General features: G+C 41.4%; 1 protein-coding gene across 7 annotated transcripts in view; it reads right to left on the bottom strand.

Moving 5' to 3' along the window:
* KLF12 (KLF transcription factor 12) overlaps positions 1-15,581 on the bottom strand; it is a 276,242-nt gene that overhangs the window by 171,674 nt on the left and 88,987 nt on the right. The window lies entirely within an intron of this gene.

The raw sequence follows: 15,581 nt of genomic DNA, 5'->3' as shown, positions 1-15,581 counted from the left end.
AACATTTGACAAAAGTTGTAATTCTATAATAGTATAGAAGTAAGTTTCTTCTAACTGAAGTTCATAAACATGTAATAATAATCACAGAATCACAAAATCACAGAAACACCAAGGTTGGAAAAGACCTACAAGATCATCACCAATAGTTCTCACTAAACCATGTCCCTCAACACAAAATCCAACCGTTCCTTGAACACCTCCAGGGTCGGTGACTCCACCACCTCCCTGGGCAGCCCATTCCAATGCCTGACCACTCTTTCAGAAAAGTAGTCTTTCCTACTGTTCAGCCTGAATCTCCCCTGGAGCAGCTTGAAGCCATTCCATCTAGTCCTATCACCAGTTACACGAGAGAAGAGGCCGACCCCCAGCTCACTACAACCTCCCTTCAGGTAGTTATAGAGAGCAATAAGGTCTCCCCTGAGCCTCCTCTTCTCCAGACTGAACAATCCCAGCTCCCTCAGCCACTCCTCATAAGGCCTGTGCTCCAGACCCCTCACCAGCTTTGTCGCCCTTCTTTGAACACGCTCCAGGGCCTCAATGTCTTTCTTGCAGCGAGGGGCCCAAAACTGGACACAGTACTCAAGGTGAGGCCTCACCAGAGCTGAGTACAGGGGGACAATTACTTCCCTGTTCCTGCTGGCAACACCATTCCTGATGCAAGCCAAGACGCCATTGGCCTTCTTGGCCACCTGGGCACGCTGCTGGCTCATGTTCAGTCGAGCATCAATCAATACCCCCAGGTCCATGTCCAGGTCCATGTTAATAACGTGTAATAATAATGTTAATAACATGTAATAATAATGTTAAACCACTTTTTTAGTAACAGACAATACGTGCTGAGAACTTCTGTTAGAAGTGAGAGCTGCAAAGCTGAAATTGTCTGAATCTCATTTATGAATGCCCCATTCCACTGTTTCCTGAGTTTTCTTATGAACTATGCAGAACAACTTCCTGTGCCTTCAGTTCAGACCCACCCCAAGCTGAGTTAATTTTCTAATGCAGCCAGGGTTCAAGGCTGGTACTTGAAAGCGAGTCCCTTCAGCTGCCTTTTGGATTGGGCAAGATGCTGAGAGTAAAGATATTTTATCACTCTAATGACAATATGACCTGATGAATCAACGCACTTTGGTCAGTTGTATGGGAATGTGAAAGCCTCACAGCTATTTATCAAATATGAAACTATGACACATATACAAGCTTTTAAGTGACTCTTTCACAGCTACTTACTTATTTGTGGCCCCCTCTGGAAAGCAGTACTTGAGAATGGAAACTCACTTTCACTCTGTTACCTCACAGACCTCAATAAATGCACTGCAATGGAAAAAAACTCTTTTTGCGTGTTTCACTGGCAGCAGATCTGCTCAGCACTGTCTGGTGCCGTTATCCATAAGGAGTTCCTGTGTTCATTGCCCTGTTTCTTATCATGACTCCTTCAGAAGAATTTTTAAGAAAAATGGTATGCCCTAATGCTTCCTAAAAGCTTCTGAAATACGCTTACTTTTCAGCAATAAGTTCTGTACCCACTGATTATTATTCAGTGTTTAAGGTGCAGGGTGGGAAAAGCAAGGGGAGGAGTATGATGCCAGAGAATAGCTCTCGGAAATCACTCCAGGCTGTACATCCTTCTTCCGAGCAAGGGCTGCTGCACTGTGTTTACTTATCAGAACCGAATCTCATGCCTTTGGGCATTACAGTGCCTCAGTGGCTTGGATGTGTTTTGGGGTGGAGCAGCAGCAGGAGCGAGGCTGGCATTCTGGGCTCTCCCAGCACCTGTTCTGCAAGCAGGGAAGTCCCCCTACATTCCTGATTTATAAGCAGCATAGTTGAGTTTTACAGAAAGATCAGGAATATACCATAATAAAGGACCCCTTAGGCTGTTTAGCTTGTAGACAAAGAAGGATGAGCAGATATTGCTTTGTGTCCCTGAGGAGGTCTTACCCAAATGAAAAAAAGGGACGTGGCTGCTTGCTGCAGAAGGCACAAGCAGGAGGAGGGGGGAAGACAAAGCACAATTGAGGAAAGGCATGTTTAATGAACTGTTAGAATCTGATTAGAGACTAATGTCCCTTTTAGTGCTTTGTACCAATTTATAGCTGATATACTTGAACCATTTTTTCCCACTGGCTGTGATAAACTCATTAGCTCTAAAAATGCAAGCTAACCAGAGCCTTTGAAGTTCAAAACTGATAAATCATGAAAACCCGACTAGTTCATGTACCATTTAACACATTCACATTTAACTAAATTTTCCCAGCACCTGTTTCCCTTTTGTTGTCTGAAATCGTATTTCTTAAAAGCAATGCTATGCCTTTTGAGCATTGGTCTGAAGAATGAATACAGTGAACAGTGCTGGCTTTTGGGTCATTCATAATTCAAGAGTAGCAACAATCACAGGAGTAGATTCTTTACAAACTATTTGATCCTTCTGCATTTGTAACTGAAAAGACATTGTGTGACATATCCGGGCAGACCTGAGCAGATCTAATCTGTGCTTTACACACACAGATGAAATATTTAGCCCAGCATTCACTCAGAGAGCTGATCTTTCCGAACTCCGCTCTCCTGCTGCAACAAGGCTTTGCTCTACAGTATCCTCAAGGCCATTCTGCAAATACAATATAATTGCTGAGGCTTGTGTATGGTGGGCAGCCATCTAAGGAGAACGGACTCAAGTGAGATGGGTGGTGAGGTGAATTCAGCTTCCCTTGGAACCCCTTGGTCAGCTGGGCCAGATGGAGCGTTCACACCTGAGCGAGGCCAGACTGCTCCAGTGCCCCATGATAATTTATTACACTCAGGAGACCCACCAACCGGGATTGCCGATATGATGTATTAAGTCAAAACGTTTTTCACACCACAGTTCCCTCCTGGTTCACTAAACTCTACTGTGGCAGCTAAATTGCAGCCCTCTCACATGTGAAGGTGATACGAAGCCTTGTGCCAGCCTCTGATGCGTACCCTCCCACCTTCCAGCCCTGCCCACCTGCTGGACCCCACTCACCCCCCAGGCACAACACAGCAAATGCATAGTCTAAACCAGGCATATCACCAAGCCTAGCTCTGCATGACTTTATGGAAACATCTGCTCTCTTGGATCAATAAACTAACTGACCCTAAAGACAGAAACCTCTGTTTCTCACTGCTATCTATTTCAGCCTTTCACTGATCAGGTTTGGACATTTACTGTCTTGAAAAACGAACATAAAACACCAAGTATGTGCAATTACAGTTATTACAGCACAATGACTACTATTACAGTAACTGTCACAGGAATCAAATGCATTCTTTAAGGTTTACATCTTCTGAGAAGACGTCTAGTAAGAAGTCACTGTTTTTGAGAAATGCAGCATCAGTCAGTGGAAGAACAGTTCCAAACTCAACTTTAGATTTACAATAAACAAATTTCAGTCTTAATGAGAGCATGCTCAAAGAGCTAAGAGAAGAAGACAGCCCCTAAAAGCCTTCCTATCTCAAAGCTATGGCTGATAATTTGTCTTGCTTCTTCATCTTTTAGTCGTTTTCACACAAGTTTTCTGCACATGCAGGAATTTCAGAATTCATCATTAGATTCTCATCGCATGTTTCTCAAATTTTGAGTTATTTTTGCAGGACTCCCAAATTCATTGTTTGTTTATTTGTTTGTTTGTTTTAAAGACAGATGACTTAAATGTATTGCAGAACTGAAAAACAGCCCACATCCCTTCTACGCTCTGGCAATAAGATGACTGCTATTTTTTTCTGAAAATGAATACCTGAATTCATATTATTCTCAGTACTTACATTACTATACTGAAAATATAGTATCCATTAATCAGAGCAATAGACAACTCAGGACAAAATATCTGAAGTTATACATTCAAGGTAAAGCTTCTGAAAATATAATTGAACATTTTAATGATATAACAATATGATTTTGAAAGTTTGAAATGCTTTTTCTTCTCTGGTTCAAGGGAAACTAGAATGAAAGATCATACACCACTACCACCTCGAAGGGGAGAAGGAGAAACCTTCTTGAATTCTCACAGGAAGAAAGCATGAAACTGCCTTCTATCTTAATCTCCTATGCTTGCTTAAGACCTTCATTTCCAAAGAAGTAATTTATACACCAATACAATGAGATGTTAGTTGTAGAAATGATGCTTTTTTTTAGGGTAAAGCACACAAATTAACATTGTCACAGTACGTACACTAGCAGTTCATTCCAATAAGCGAAGGAAACAACCATCCAATAGAAAATAAAAGAAAATTTATGTGGCTAGAAGGTAATCACTCAACTGGGAATTCTGCCAGGGAATCAGGGTTAACAGTCCATGTCTTGCCATAGGATCTTCATCATATGTAATTATGTATATTGCCGTGTGAAATGCTCAGAATGAAAGCAGAAACTCTGGTAGTCCTGCATTTTACTCTGAACTTGAATTTCATGTCAAATGCACCAGAAAAGAAAGGGACCATTTGCATTTATTGATGCTTCAAGGAAAAAGAAAAAAAAAAAAACATAATAATAAATGGTTGAACATTAAATTTTCATACTATTTTCAAGTGAAACCGGGTGTGGTTTATCTCATTCCACTCCAATTCAAAGTTAATTTCCATAAGTGAGAACAGAACGTAGAGTTTGCAGAAGCCTGTGTGAACAACATGGACAAAAGTGCTCTGTTTTACATCTTATTTAAATGACAATTTTAAATAGAACAGCAAAGGATGTCTGTGAATACCCCAGGACATCAGCTCAGCATGGGACTGTAAAGAATAATTAACTACGGCTAACCCTGCTAGCCTCATAAAGAGCTGGGGGTGAACCCAAATGTAGTTCATAAAATTCCAAACATTACATCATACCAGAGGAGGCTGTAAGGCTTCATACAGATGTACATATCACGCACACTTATCTACATGATATCCAGTGATCATATAGTGTCATGGTTTTATGATTTTTGGTTATCAGTATTCCACATCATAACATCATGTAGTGCACTGGGACTTAAAGTGTTAATGCTCAAGTTCCAGGCACCTGTCCTGAAGAGAAGAAGAACTACATACCCCAGGGGTCAGAGAGGAGAAATAACCCCTGGCAAGGTCCCCTGATGCGCCCTTCTCCGTCAGGCTCGTCCCTGCTGCTTAACCAGACTGCGCATCTCACCTCAGTATTATAGTCAGGCCTTTCCACCTTTCGGACACTCTCTCTCATTATATTTGATTTATTAGCTTTAATTTTAATTATATTGTATTATTGTGTGTTATCTTGCATTCCGTTACGATATCTAGTAAATTAGTTTTGTTTCTTCTCAGATCGTTGCTGCTGTTTTTAATTATTTTGGGGTTCCCTGTTTCCCTTTTCCGGAGGCGCGGATTTTGCGAAATCCCTCCGCCTTGCTAGACACAGAACTGGGCCGAACCAGCTGATACAGAGACATCATCACCCTACATCTAGAAAATACATCTTCCAAGATGGCTTCTGAGTGTGGTCTCACTCAGAATGATGTATGCCCAGTACAGTCCTGACCTCAATGCTATCAACAACTGAGGAGCACACACATGTGAGAAGAACACTCATGGTGTCCATGTCCTACAGCTACATTTTGCTGCTGTAAGTACAAGGACATGCACATGCAGCACAAGCTTCTAGAATTCCTACTCTGGTTCCTACATACTTTTAAAAAAAAGTACTTATTTTGCAGACAGCGGTTTCCAAAAGTAGTTAAGTAGACAGGGCCCTAAGGATGAAGCTATGTTTCCATCTGCTACATATTTTTATAGATCTGTCTCCGGGGAACAAGCTCAAAACCAGATATGATTCAGGGATTGATAGAACCAGGAAGAAAACCAAGATCTCAAGTTTCACTTTTGAAATCTTTTTGGTTTGATTGGGTTTAAATTAGTTTTAGCAAATATAAAAATAGAAACAAAGAAATGTGGTCAGTTTCCAGGAGTCAGAGAAGTGTCGAGTGCAACTAGAAGCCAGTCTGCTGTTTCTCTGACTCAGCAGGCAACTCTATCAGCTTAGACAGCTCAGGACCGCATCAGCTCACTTTCTGAACAAAGTTAAATGAAGAAAACAGGTACAAAAATGTGACAATAAAAATATCCATATGAATACGCCAAGAGGAGCTGTGCTTCAGTACCAATCACTTCCAAAGCAGCCTGGAACCCTTCATATGCTGCAAATATCTCTTTTTGAGTTGAAGTACAGCAGGCCTGGGATCCTTTGTATCGCTGACTCCAAAACCCTAGGGGTCAACCTTGAGTCTCCCCTGGGGCTCAAAGCCTCCCAAAGGCTCCAAAGTGGGACCATCCTCCCTGGCTCCAGTGTAGAGCACATTTTTTATGCATTGTTTTGCCCAGATTGGCCCAAGGACTACTGCAGGAACTATCTCATTTAATTTGTTCAAAGGCCTGCTGTTGCTCCAATGTGAAATCAGTCTTCTTCCAGGTAGCCTGACAAAGAGGATTACAATCAGACTGTAATTTGGTATATGCATTCTCCAGAAACCCACAACTCAAGCTTCTGTTTCCCTTTTACTAGTTGTTGGGGATACAGTAGTTATTTTACTGTTCCATCTGACAATGCCATTTTGTTCCTAAGAACTGGAATCTGCTGTGATGGTCCTTCCACTTTACTTTGCTTTATGACAAAACTAGCTTTCAGAAGGATTGGGATTACTTCCTCTGCTGCGTTGTCCTACACTGTAACATGTTTTTGCCACTAAAGTGCCACTTAGGACTCCAAAACAGTTAGCTTTTGGGATCCCTCTGTCCTTCCAGAAATACAGATAGGTTCTGCCCCTTTATAACTTGATGGCATTAGACTATGAGATGTTATACAGTAGAGCCTTATACTCCCATGGTTATGATGTGCCAGGCCAACGAATCCACACAGTCCAAGAAACCCAACTGCCTCTTTCCTCCACCTGACTGGATGCAGGGCCCTCTCCAGTTCTGGTTATCATATTCACTACTCGCTTCTCATGAATGCATATCAAAAGGAAAAAATATCATCAGACCAACTTCTCTGTCTGTGATACTGTCCACTGGAAACTGGAGCAGACATTTTCCTAGAAGAACATCTTTTTCAACTGTTCTTCCTTGCAACTCATGTACCCATGTTTTAGTGTCAAGGTAGATTTTCCATCACACTTCCTCATATTCTCTTCACTGTCACACAGGTAAAACCACACAGTGGCATGCAGTGTGTACACAACTATGTCCCTCTCTCAAACACAAGAATGCTTATTTCTAATAGCAGAGATACTGATCTGTACAGGTAGGGAGGAGGACATACGGTCTTTGAATTGCTGGAACTCTCAGGACACTATCTCTTTAACTGTGCCCACAGGGAGAATGAGAATTTTTCTTCATATTGTCAAAGTAGGCTAGACATTTAATTTTCATTGTATTTTCTTCAACTTTCCTGGCCACTGCTACCTGTGCATTGTCATATGATGATTGTGCCTATTTTCACCACCACACAGCTCACAGGCACATGATATCACCTGGATTTTGGGATAACTGATCATCACCATCCAAGTCAACATATACATCACCTCCAGCACAGCAATTCTTGCAGGTAGTGGATACGTTTCTCCATGGTGTTCCACTTGACTGAGTAACATACCACATCTTCTTTGAAGATCCTGACTGTTTGTCAAAAGTCTCCTTCATAAAGTGAAGGCTCATTCCCTTTTTTAATTGCTTTGTCAATGCCCCTCTCCATAGAAAAGGATCTCAGCTGTCTGGTTTCACTGCCCACTATGTGTAGGCTACTGGCACCATTATCCAAGCATCGGAGCAGCAGGGTGACAATATGTTCATCTGATGATGGCTGAAGTCTTTTTGCGTATCTCATAGCTCACTCATAGTTAGAATAGTTAGGGTAGGATGGTTATTGCCTAATTTATGAGTTCTACCTCTTCCTATTGTGATGGCCATGCTTCCTCCTTATTTTCTTCTTCCTTCCTCATCTTAGCAGGAGTTTGTCCTTACTAAACAAGATTACTTTCACAGTCATTCTTTTTGTCTTGTGGGCATATATAGGGGCAACTGATACTGGCACAGGTTGGTTCTCTGGTTGAACTGGTTTGTCCTGGGGTCTAAGGCAGCAGCAGGGCCTGTTGTGGGGGTTGGAGCAAGCACAGGGCTTGTAGCATTGTCATCAGATCCAGAGATCTCTTTCCCTTTGGAGTGTTGAACAGTGTTGAACAGAGCTCGTTAGGAACAGGCTAGGCCCCAACACACTGCAGTCATGTGTGTCTCCTTAGGATTGCTTTGGTGACAACACATCTTTTTTATACATTTTACTAGATTTTCAGGATTCTGCAGTTGCTCAGGGGTGAAGTTCCAGAACACTTGGGGTGCCAGCCCATGCCATCCTACATTCTCTGTCACTCATAACTATCCAGTCTTGAGGCAGATCTTGACTGATGTTCTTAAGCAGTTGTTTAACCTTACACAAAACCTGAAACACATTCAGTAGGCAAAGCAATAACAACATGTTCGTTTGAACATTTCCACTTGTCTCCCCCCATAGCCTGACTCCTTGAAGAGACAAAGTAAAGAGTGTAATCATTAATAATCTCTAAGATAAGGTTCTCAAAGTAAGATGATGACTGCAATATCAAATACCACACTAGTTTCCTGGCTGGTGTTACACCATACAGAAAAATGATAACCTTAATCCAGCATCCCGAGATGGTAAACAGCCAAAAGGGATGACAAGTAACAAGTAAGGTACTAAACAATACAGTTTAATGAAAAAAAAAAACCTCTGAAAGACCTCAGAAAATAAAAATAATATTGTGACCAGCAACTATCAACCTACTTTCACACTTAAAACAATTTTAACACACTCTGGTCAGATTTGGTGTTATCTCAACCCTTTGAGCCCCATTGGGTGCCAAAAGGACTCTTGTGGTTTAACCTGGCAGCAGCTCAGCACCACGCAGCTGCTCACTCACTCCTTCCCAAGTGGGATGAGAGAAAGGACTGAATACAAAATAGATAAAAACCATTTACTACTACATAAAAGGAAAACAGGAACAAAAAAGCAAGGATGACCATATGTATTTATATGCAACACAGTTACGTGCCACCCACTGACTGACACACTGCAACAACACAACTGTTCACCAGCAGCAAGAGGTCTCACCACCTACCAATGGACCACCAGCCAACCACCAAGCAGTGGCCTGCCCCCAACCAGCTACACACTTTATGCACAAGCAATAAGCTTTATGTCCTTCCACACGATGTCACATAGTATGGGATAACCTGTTTTCTGATCAGGCTATTAAGCTGAAACCAAGACAATAATTCTGACACTATGTTACAAGTAACATTAATTACATCAGAGTCATACCTTTTACTATATACCAAAAATAACTACTTCAATTTCCTTCCAGCACAATATTTACAGAACAACCGGATAAGATTTTTTGAACACCAAATAAATATTGCAGATTTTAGGGGTTTTTTACACTTGAAAGCTTTGCTCAAACACACACACACACAAAGAAATAAAAATGAGCCATCTATTCAGAACTGAAATGTATTTTAAAAAGGGTATGTTTCAAAGAAACATGCAATGCATTTGTCTTTACACAGGAAAGCTAAAAAGATCTTTTTGTAATACTTCATGATACAGAACAATATGAAATTTTGATATTCTCCTGGTTTTCTTTCAAGCACAGACAATTAGTGAAGGGTACTTTCAATTAGAAATGTACAATTTTTCATCAAAAAAATAGTAATTGAGCTAAATTGCCACTCTTCCTTGACCACACTTACAAGTGAAGTGGTTTTAAAAAACTACTACTCAATCTCCGAAGTAGCTTTGTGCTCTTGTATCAATTGCCCTTGAGTCTGGAGAAGAGTTTGAAGAATATGATGCTTAAAATTAAAAACAAACAGGAAAAATAAAATAGGTCAAGATAAAGTGGAAGATTTTTCAGTCCTACAAAAATAATATTGATCCAATTTACAAAATAAACATTACTTAAAGGTTACCCTTACTATTAGTTGGGCTGTTGCTTCATTATTCAACTTGACAAAAATGATTGCATAAAACATAAACATAGAATCACAGAATGGCCTGGGTTGAAAAGGACCACAAAAATCTTCTAGTTTCAGCCTCCCTGCTATGTGCAGACGAGGCTGCCCAGAGCGACATCCAGCCTGGCCTTGAATGCCTCCAGGGATGGGGCATCCACAACCTCCTTGGGCAACTTGTCACCACAGTTTGTATGAGCTCAGGTTTCTATTTAATTCCCCTTATCTTTTGCCTTTACTGAAAACTAAAATCAAAGTTTGTAAAATCAAAAATAAGTCTCAAGTCACAACATGCTTTTAATTAACGTCTCCCAGTGCTAGAAAGAGTACATGACATCAATTGTGCCATGAGAATAGTCTGGCCATCTGACACAAATTTTCCTGTACCTTTTGTAGCACAAATTGTGGCTTTCTAGTAATTGACGGCCAAATAAGTATTAAAGAGAATCACCCAGGCGCCTACCTGGAAACACACAATGGCTAGAATTCTACTCTGAATTCCACCCTGAGCTGCTCTGGTAGCAGAATGAGCTGCTTGAAACTGTGGGGAGCCATTGGCATACTTTTCTACCCACCTGCCTATGTGCAGTCTGCTGCCATGAAGACAGATACAACAGGGGCACTGCACACTGGAGAATAGAGAGCATTTAGCACATAACAGAAGCCATGGTTTAGACCAGCATTTCTGTCTGAGCTCCTGGTGAGAAGTGAAATGGTTGAATGTTGTTCCCCATTGCAGCCTGCGGAATGTGCTTGGCTGTGCCACATCCTGCAGCCCAAAGGGACCACAGATCCTCAGCTCTGCCACAACAAAGATCCAGAGAGGTGGTAAAACAGCCATGGAAGTGGGTTTGGAGGCCTGGACATCAGTACTTGCTCCTTACATCACACTGCCCTTTGCCAATCCAGTTTTCCAGGGAATCAAATGACCTACACTGGCTGGTGGATCATGCCCTTCAGTTTGGGGAGAAAAGTATTGCTCCTGCATATATCACAGTCCCTCCCCTAGGACAGACAATAATTACAAATTGATTGTCAGTGACCAAAGCTGACATGTTATAAATCACAGACATTACAAACATCCTTTTAACAAGAGTAATATAAGTTGATGTAGTCCTTAAGTACACCTAGTTCTCTTCTAGCAGCTGGGCCCTAAAAATTTTTTGACTTGATATTACTCTAAGCCAATGGAAGTGTTTCTCATTTATCTGAGAGCTACAACATATAAGCAGAAATAAAAGTATACCAAGAAGTCAGCCTTCACCCTTTGGGTTAAAAATGTAACCACTAAACTTTAGAAAAATGAATTAAGCACATCTTATTTTCATTTCAGATTTTCCTTTATTCATAGGCAGTTTTTAGAAACATTTTTTTTTTCACAGAATGGCTTAGGTTGGAATAAAGATTATCTATTTTCAACCCCCATGCCATGGACAAGGCTGCCATCCACCAGATCTGCATGCCCAGGTACCCGTCCAGCCTGGCCCTGAATGCTTCCAGAGATGGTTCATCCACAGCTTTTCTAGGCAGCCTGTGCCAGTGCCTCACCACCCTCTTCCCAACATTCTTTATCCACCAAATAGCCCACTCTTCAAATCCATTTATCTCCAATTTAAGATAAGGATGTGGTGTGAGATTATGTCAAAGGCCTTGCAGAAGTCCAGGTAGATGACATCAATTGCCCTTCCTTTGCCGTCTGATGCTGTCACTCCATCACAGAAAGCCATCGGATTGGTCAGGCATGATCTATCCTTGGTGAAGCCATGCTGGCTGTCTCAGATCACCTCCACATTTCTCACGTGCCTTAATATCTCTTCCAGGAAGATCTGCTCCATAGCCTTCCCAGGCACAGAGATGAGGCTCACCACCCTGTACTTCCCCAGATCTTCCTTTCTCCCTTTCTTGAATATAGGAGTGATGTTTCCCTTTTTCCAATCACCAGGGACTTTGCCTGATGATCACTATTTTTCAAATATGATAAAGAGCGGCTCGGCAACCACCTCAGCCAGCTCCTTCAGCACCCTGGGATGCATGCCATCCGGCCCCATAGACTTGTATACATTCAGCCTCAATTTAGATTCAGCCCTTTTTTTATTAATGAAAAAAACAGTATATGGCAGCCTTTGCTTCCAGAAGTCAGATGCTATTTTCCAGCTCAGCTTGTTGCACTGCCCAGTAGAGGGACAGAAGATAAAGCATATTTACTGTAGGCTTACAAAGAGGAGATGCCTGAATGCAGCTGCACCCCTTAAGACCAAAAACTGTAGGACACACCTGCAAGCAGCATAGCTGGCTCTCACAGGACCTCAGAAACCATCTGCCACAGCTCAAGTACAAAGCTGTAGAGACGATAGGCAGCAAGTAATGAAACCAAAAATACTCTTTCAGTGGCCTCATCCCACCTGTTAGGAAGAGCTGTAACCACAGCCCTCGCCCCAGCAGCTCCACCAGAGCAGCAACAACAAGAGAGCACAGACTTTTTCTGCTGCTGCTATTTGCAAATCTGTGTAAAGCATCTGATTCACGTACATACCAAAATAACACAAGAATAATGAAATTAAGCTGAATGATTGTATGCTCAGGAGAGGAAGTCAGAGTGTTTGCCAGAAGCAAAACATTATTTTATCAACTTTCTCTTTTGCACAGTGCACGTGTATGGAAGCATAGTAAGAGCTGTAGATGCTTCTTGCTGTGGAGCAAACAATCTGCTTATTCTGATGCTTCAAAAGGAAAGACATACACTGTGATGAAACTCCCAAGATGCAAATGTTAAACATTCTGTCACAACCTCATCTCTGTCCTACTTAACATCAGTTTGAGGCCTTCCCACTCTCCACAGGCTTCAGCATGAAGTTCTGAGAGCATGTTAATATTGAAGCTGGCAAGTATCACTCATTAGTGTGTTTTTTTTTAAAAAGGCAAACACTGACTTTTTTAACTGACTTGTGCAGTCAGCAAATGAATTATAAAGGAGCTCAATTTATGAATGAGAATTTTTAAGTATCTATTAAATACAAGGAAAAAAAATGCCTGAAATAATGCATCACCCGCAAACTGCTCACATCAATTCCTACACAGTCAATATTATGGGTATTCAATTGCTCACAATGTATCTTCTTACCCAAGGCAGGGTGACCAAAATGCTTATACATAATAGGAAACAGTCACATTTAACTCCACAAGCAATAAATTATGGTGGAATTAGGGTCCACTTCAAAGGCAATTCTAATTAAGTGTTAAGAATTTCTAATTAACGAGTTTCAAATGTCAACAGCATGCATTTCTCAGATTCTAAGTGAAGTTGCAATTCCTCAAACACATTTGATGGAAAGTGTACTGCATATGAACAGTTATGCCAATAATTAAAATATCTGCCTAACATTAAGATTAAAGAACATTTTAAGTAACTACAGGTATAGCCATGAAAATGACAGGAAAAAAAAAAAATCAGAAAAAGAGATACTCAGCTTGCATATAAAGCTCCAAAATAACAGATGTTTGCACTTTGATTATAGCACCCTTAAAATTCAGAGATACCAAATTTGTTGGAGTCAATCAAACTGGGTACATAAAATAAATAAATGTGTGTCTCTAGGGGAAAAATAGATGCATAACTTCTAACATATCAGTTAGCACGAAACTTTGTGATACCCTGTAAAAATTCAACAAATGCTACAGCTAATGTTTTCTGTGACAGGTTAAGTCTGCTGGGAAGGAGCCTCAGGAGGTCTCCAGTCCAACCTCTGGCCTTAAGCAGGAGCAGCTGGGAGCTCTGACCAGGTTGCTCAGGGTTATGCCCAGTCAGGACTCAAAACTTGCAAGGATGGACATGGAACAAACCCTCTGGGCAAGCTGCACCACTGACAGAAAATAATGTTTCCTCATAGTCTGAACCTACCTCCTTCCACCATTCCCTTTCCCCTGCAGTCCATGCCCTCCAGCTGGAATGCAACCAACTGACCGCAGCCCTCTGAGCTGATACATTCAGCTCAGCTTTGCACATCTGACTTTGCCCCATCCCTGCTGCACTTACTGTAACTTGGATACAAGAACACTGCTGGAGACAGCTGGAAGCCTTGCAGAAGTTGAGATGAACAGTCCTCACTTCCCTTGCCCACTACTCCAGTCACTTTATATCACAGAAACCAAGGCAGCAGCTCAGGCATGCATCACCCTCGGGTGATTCCATGCTGACTATTTCCAGTCATCTCTTCATTCACGGTGCCCAGAAGCATGGTCCCAGAGGACTGGCTCCATGATTTTTTCTGTGGACTGAAGGAAGGTCAACTGTCACATAGCTCTTATTGTTTTTGACACTCCCTTCAAGCCTGAACTCATGCTGAGCTTTGGCTTTCCTGGTGCTGCCCCTGCATGCCTGCACGACGTTAGTGTTCATTCCTTGCAGCCTATCCATGCTTCTCCTTCCTGTGATACTACTATTTTTGAACTGTAACTCAGCCATTAGAAGTCCACTTGTCTTATGACTTGCAAAGGGATTAAAAAACAATTGGACTTTTATTCTACAAACTTGTTTTTCCAAGACACATTAAGCACAAAAATAAATAAGCAAATTCTGGCTACAAATGTATTTGTGCCCTAGATTTTTTGCAGCTCTAAATTATGGGTTTCCAGTCCCCATACTCAAGACAGAATTTCCATTTTTCTGGTAGTACCTGGTACAGGTCACTATCAAGAAAAGGACCTCAAACCAGGTGGGCCACTGTCTGAAATGTATCAATGTTTTGCAGCACTTTACTCCCAATGATTCACTGCAGAGGCAAATGAGACCATCACCAAAGCTTGGCATGGACTTCAAATGATACCTTCAGAGCCCACTTCCTTTGTTTTCCTCCATCATCACAGAATCACAAAATGGCTTGGGCTGGAAGGGACCTCAAGGATCATCAAGCTCCAGCCTCTTGCCACAGGCAGGGCCACCAACCTCCACATTTAATACTAGACCAGGCTACCCAGTGCACGAACCAGAATGCTGACTTACTGTTATTTTCACGAAGTACAACACGCTATACAATAAACCATACATCTCTACTATAGCTGTTCAACACTAGCTTGCAACAGAGGTGCTCTATGTAAATGCGTTTGACGGAATTGTGTGTGACTGTTAAATGTGCCCCTGCTGTGTCTTTAAATCCTCATTAGTGTTCTTTAAGTCAGTGCACCTGATTATACATCGCACAGCAGGAAGATCTAACAAAGTATTGTTATTTGAATTATCTTTTTATAACCTAGTATCTCATTCCCATTAAAAATGTATAGTGACCTTACCCATGTCAAGGCTTTCAAGAAATAAATAATGCACTGAGATAATTGGTTGTTTGCCATCATACATAGTCTTTATTGCGTGTCAAGCCCTGAGTCATACTAATATATTTAACGTTTCTCATTAGAACATAATAGGAAATTGTGCCTGTATAAATCACATATTTATTCCCAACACGTGGCTCAGTTACAGTGTGTAGAACAGTGGAAATGATTTCCTACCTACAACAGCTATGTCTTGTGTAGAATAAAGTGTT

The sequence above is a fragment of the Phasianus colchicus genome, chromosome 1, assembly GCF_987193195.1.
Source record: "Phasianus colchicus chromosome 1, bPhaCol1.hap1.1, whole genome shotgun sequence".
Taxonomy (NCBI): Eukaryota; Metazoa; Chordata; class Aves; order Galliformes; family Phasianidae; genus Phasianus; species Phasianus colchicus.
Note: the sequence above shows the minus strand (reverse complement) of the source record. Positions and strands in the feature narration are given on the sequence as shown.